Source organism: Rhipicephalus sanguineus, chromosome 8, assembly GCF_013339695.2.
Source record: "Rhipicephalus sanguineus isolate Rsan-2018 chromosome 8, BIME_Rsan_1.4, whole genome shotgun sequence".
Classification (NCBI taxonomy): domain Eukaryota; kingdom Metazoa; phylum Arthropoda; class Arachnida; order Ixodida; family Ixodidae; genus Rhipicephalus; species Rhipicephalus sanguineus.
The window spans coordinates 139,061,981-139,068,063 of NC_051183.1; positions in this window are offsets into that span (position 1 = coordinate 139,061,981).

The window sequence follows — 6,083 nt, forward strand, 5'->3', positions numbered from 1 at the left end:
CCAATCTGTTACTACTGTTGTCTACCCGGCCATGTCGAGCGTTTCTGCCGCCGCCGCGTTGCCCGTCCAGGTACCGTTGACGCAAGTTACAGCTACCTCCGTCCAGAGCCACCACAGCCGATGCCCTCCCACGCTACTGCAGACACCTCTTCATCCAACCGCCGAGCCTTCAACTCCCGTCGATCGCCGTCCCCGCGCCGACGTTCGCTTTCGCCAATGATTCGTCGTCCCTCGCCCGTCCAAACGAAAAACTGACCATCGCAGTTCCGGAGGCAAGAACTGCGCCGCTGTCGAAATTTACAAGACCTCGTTCTCAACCTGCTAACGAAATAACTGTCTTCATTGAAGGTGTTGCCGTGCAGGCCTTAGTCGATACGGGAGCTGCTGTGTCTGTGTTGAGCGAAGCAATGTGCCGCAAGTTAAAAAAAAATTACGATTCCGCTTTCTGGTCTTTCTCTCCGTACGGCAACCGCACATCCCATACAACCTTCCGTGACGTGCACGGCTCGGCTACTCATTCAGGACGTTTTGTATGTCGTCGAATTCGTCGTCTTTCCACACTGCTCGCACGACGTTATATTGGGCTGGGACTTCCTTTCCACACATCATGCCATTGTTGACTGTGCCCGTGCCGAACTAGAATTATCAGCGATCTCCGACATCGATTCTGGCAAGTCATCTTTTCCTCGCGTCGTCGTCGCCGCGGACACAGACATCCCACCTATGTCTTCTGTTCGGGTACCGATCTCCTGCGACTATGCTTTCTCTAGCGCCATGTTCACACCGTCAGAAGCATTCACTTCTCGTAAGAACTTCATTCTCCCCTTTGCTCTTGTCACGATCGAAGACTCCTGCTCAAGCATTTATGTCACAAACCTGCTTTCGGTCGCAGCCACAGTATTCCGCGGAGAATGTATAGGGCATCTTGAGGAGATTGATTCTGTTTGCGCTAGCCAACTGCTCAATCGCACAACAAGCCTCCAGGTCGCCAGCGTTGATCTCGTTACCACGTCCAACACATCTTCCCTAGACGCTTTCCTTCCATCAATTGATTCGGACCTTCCTATTGCTCAACGCACCCAACTCTTGAAGCTTCTCGACCGCTTTCGGACGTCTTTCGACTACAAGCAAACCAGTTTAGGTCGAACGTCTGCCATCGTCTATCATATAGACACCGGCAGCCATGCACCCCTACGACAGCGTCCATACCGGGTCTCTCACGCTGAACGCCGAGTTATTGATGACCAGGTGACTGATATGCTTAGTCGTGGCGTTATACAGCCGTCCCACAGTCCTTGGGCCTCCCCGGTGGTACTTGTAAAAAGAAGGACGGTAGCATCCGATTCTGTGTTGATTATAGGCGCCTTAACAAGATCACACGCAAAGATGTCTATCCGCTCCCCAGAATCGATGACGCCCTCGACTGTCTGCAAGGCGCGGAGTTCTTTTCTTCACTGGACCTTCGATCGGGGTACTGGCAGGTACCTATGGATGAAGCTGACCGCCCAAAAACTGCGTTCGTAACTCCTGACGGCTTGTACGAGTTCAACGTGATGCCGTTTGGCCTTTGCAACGCCCCCGCCACCTTCGAGCGTCTTATGGACAACATCCTTCGAGGTCTCAAGTGGAACACGTGCCTTTGTTATCTGGACGACGTCGTAGTTTTTTCAAAGGACTTCGACACCCATCTTCTGCGCCTCGCAAGTGTCCTGGAATGCCTCACACAGGCTGGTCTACAACTCAATATGAAGAAGTGTCACTTCGCCGCCAGGAAGCTCACCATCTTGGGACATGTTGTCAGCAAGGATGGCATTCTACCCGACCCTGCAAAGCTCCGCGCTGTCGCCGAGTTTCCCAAGCCGTCGACCCTGAAAGAACTCCGGAGCTTCATAGGCCTATGCTCATATTTTCGGCGATTCGTTCGTGATTTCGCATCCATAATGGCCCCTTTAACACGCCTACTTGCTGATAGCCAAGGTGTCATGGCATGGTCTTCCGCTTGCGACGCCGCATTCGCGAAATTACGTCGTCTGCTGACATCGCCACCGATTCTCCGTCACTTTGACCCAGACGCCCCTACCGAAATCCACACGGACGCCAGTGGAGTCGGCCTTGGCGCTATTCTTGCTCAACGCAAGTCTGGCTTCGACGAGTACGTTGTTTCTTACGCAAGTCGCACTCTCACCAGAGCTGAAGAAAATTATTCGGTCACGGAGAAAGAATGTTTAGCCATCGTCTGGGCAATTACAAAATTTAGACCTTACGTATATGGCCGCCCATTTGATGTCGTGACTGATCACCACGCCCTCTGCTGGTTATCTTCACTGAAAGATCCATCTGGTCGTCTAGCTCGATGGGCATTACGTCTCCAAGAATACGACATCCGCGTCGTCTACAGGTCAGGCCGTAGACATTCAGATGCCGACGCTCTTTCTCGCTCTCCCCTTCCCCATGACTGTGGCAACGGGTCTGTTTCCAGCTACGATTCTGCGGCCCTTACACACGCTGACATGCCTTCTGAGCAGCGTCAGGATCCTTGGATAGTCTCTTTAATCGAGTTCCTATCTAAGCCCTCACCACGTACCGCCACTCGCTCGATGCGGCGCACAGCTCGACATTTCACCATCCGCGATGGGCTCCTATACCGCCGCAACTATCTATCTGATGGTCGCAAGTGGTTGTTGGTGATTCCTCGCCACCTCCGTGCCGATATCTGTGCCTCCTTTCACGCGGATCCCCAATGCGGCCACGCTGGTGTAATCAAAACCTATGCACGCCTCCGGCTGCGGTACTACTGGCGTGGCATGTACCGCTTCGTCCGCCAATACGTGCGTTCATGCTCCAAGTGTCAGCGCCGGAAGAGCCCCCCACGTATAGTCACTGGACCGCTCCAGCCGTTGCCTTGTCCCTCCCGGCCTTTTGATCGCATCGGAATTGATTTGTACGGCCCCCTTCCGTACACACAAGACGGGAACCGCTGGGTGATCGTCGCTATCGATCATCTGACACGCTATGCTGAGACTGCCGCGCTGCCAGAGGCCACATCACGTGAAGTCGGCTTATTCATACTTCACCAACTTGTTCTTCGCCACGGCGCGCCTCGCGAGCTACTCAGCGACCGCGGACGCACGTTCCTCTCTGATGCCGTACAAGCCCTCCTCCGTGAATGCAACGTTGTGCACCGGACAACCAGCGCCTACCATCCACAAACCAACGGAATGACTGAGCGCTTTAACCGCACACTAGGCGACATGCTGTCCATGTACGTCTCCGCTGACCACACCAACTGGGACCGCATACTACCCTTTGTTACGTACGCTTACAATAGCGCTACTCAGTCTACGACAGGATTTTCTCCCTTCTTTCTTCTTTACGGCCGCGAACCTTCCTCATTTATGGACACCATTCTTCTGTACCGCCCGGACGCTTCAGAGTCCACAACTCTATCTGAAGTCGCCACCTACGCCGAGGAATGCAGGCAGCTCGCACGTTGCTTAACCGCACAAGACCAAGCACGCCAAAAGGACCTCCATGACGCAAACCTGCCTCCCCAGTCATATTCGCCTGGAACATTGGTGTGGCTTCGCGTTCCCTCCTCTGCTCCTGGCCTTTCCACAAAGCTACTGCAGAAGTATGAAGGCCCATACCGCGTCTTAAGTCAAGCCTCTCCCGTCAACTATGTTGTCGAGCCCGTTCAACCATCCGCAGACCGCCGCCGCCGTGGCCGTGAGATTGTTCACGTCGACCGACTGAAGCCGCATTACGACCCACCAGTCGTCCCTGTTCCTTAAGTCGCCAGGATGGCTCCTTTTCTGCGGGGGAGTGATTTGTAGAATGGATAGGGCGCAAACAGGGGCGCCAGTGAAAGACGAAGACGAGGACGGTTGTTGGTGCTCTCGTGCTTGCTCCGTTTCGGACTGCTGGTCGCTGAACCTGTGCTGTTTATTCATTAAACGCTCCGCGGACTCAACGCTAAACGCGTACCATCAGCACCAGTATAAATCATTTTAATTTTTCTGAACCAACAGATCAACGTATTCTATATTCTTTACATTTTATCTGAACAATACTTCATGATACTTCATGGGAGCATTGCATGTCCGTCATCCAATGTCTGCAAGGACAGCTTCACGCAGATCTTTCATAATAAATTAGCCAGCACACTTCATCCTTCGCATTTGGTTTTATACGGATGACGTGGCGAAACCCAATGGGGCTGGGGAAGCGGACCACTTCTGTCCCATAGTAGAGTACAAAGTATCTCCAATTCTTTACCTTTCTTTTTCGTAAACACAATAAGCATTTATTCCTGGTCTGCTCAAAAGGTTCACGTCGTTTTTATTGTCAAACAAGCACAACGAAACCCCAACACAGGTCTCTAAGTCGAGCTGTTTATTCATGAACAGCTCTACACGGCCTGTCCGCAGTAAGTAGTGTATCTAGTATTCCAATCATTAGCATTTTTGCGTAAACGCACAGAAGCCTCCTTCAGAAAGTGGAATGAATGACTTGTTGTGGTTCAAAAAGGGAGGTGGGTTCAACATTCGTCCATTCTGGATACGCCAGTGTTAGCGCTGTTGCCATGATCAGCATGCCATTTCTCTGCGGCAGATGTCTTATTGTGTTTAATGAAGACGCAAGTTTTATTTCTAAAGCAAGATTCCGTCTTTCTCATGTAGGCCACATGAGAAACCGCATTACCCCCACCTCCGATATTTCCACTTTTTGCATGTGTATATGCGCAACATTTTTATTTGTATGTTAGTTTTCCACGTCCAACGATAACCATATGAGTCAACATACGTTAAGATTGGTTGAAGCCTGTCCCTCATCCATACCCACACGAAATCACTTCTGGCTACGCCGCTGAGCGCCAAGTTTCTTTAAAAGTTGACATCCTTACTTTGAAAAATATGAGATGGGTGGAAGAGCAGGTACAGTTCGCGCGCTGTTACTACCGAGTAATGGAGCCGTTTCTTGCTCTTTCTAGTTGCCGACATGTATACATACGTTTCATTGTGAGTGCAAGCTCGTTATATACATAGGCACGTACTTCATTGATTATTAAATAGTTTTCTCGTGCGAGCAACGATATGCCAGCACTGCAGTGCTGACTTGCAGCGCCAGTGTGCAGACGTGCCTATGTACTGAGTTGAAGTTCTATCGATACATGCACTGCAAAACTACTTTGAAAAATGTTGCAGTGGTTTAGCTCGGCTATGCCAGGATAACGTAGCGTTAGCAAAGGTTCAGCTGATTGTTCTTAGCTTTCCTGATTGTCTAGCATTAGCTTGATTATCATGCATACTGCTGTTCTAATGACACACGCATGGTATAGATATTATGTGGCACATGTGTATTTATTTTTCCAGGCAACTACTTCGGGATCCGATGAGTTGCCTTTGAGCAGAATTTTTGCTCTCCTTCTCCGTAGCTAAAGGGCACTGGAAAACGCGAGTCAGAGGCGCTATCAAGCGGCTCCAGCGCAGTGTCAGACGGCGCCTGCACAGTGAAGGCGAATAGCTGCGCCCGCGCCCTCGCCATTATGTCTACCTCGGCTACGACGTCACTGCTCTGGAAAGCGCAGACCGGCGGCAGCGAGTCGCGCGCGGCAGCGGCGGAGTGCGCGGGATGTGCCGGCTCCGATGCGACGGCTGTGTGACATCACTGATCCTCGCGCAAGGGCAGCGCGGCTCTTGAGCGGCCACGCGAAACTGGCTCGGCTAGGCCAGTGTAGCTAACGCTACAAAAAGAAATACAAGGGGCTGAAAAATTATGCCTACGTGTCAGTTCACTATGGCGTATACATATGTATTCTCACATGAGACAAATGGCGAGAGAGGTCACCAGCTTCCCACGGCCTGTGTGCGTTTGCTGATGCTGAAAGTGCATTGCGCTGAAACCTGGGTAGGCGTCAAGCACCGGTGTTTCCCATGGGAACGCGTGAATAGCAATGAGAGGACAGCGTGCTCTCATTACTACAGACAGCGTCGCAGACCGCGTCCATAGCCCATCACATGCAGCGTCCATCGCAGAAACAGAGCTTTTCCTGAGCCAACGCGCCGCGCCGTTTTATTTGCCCC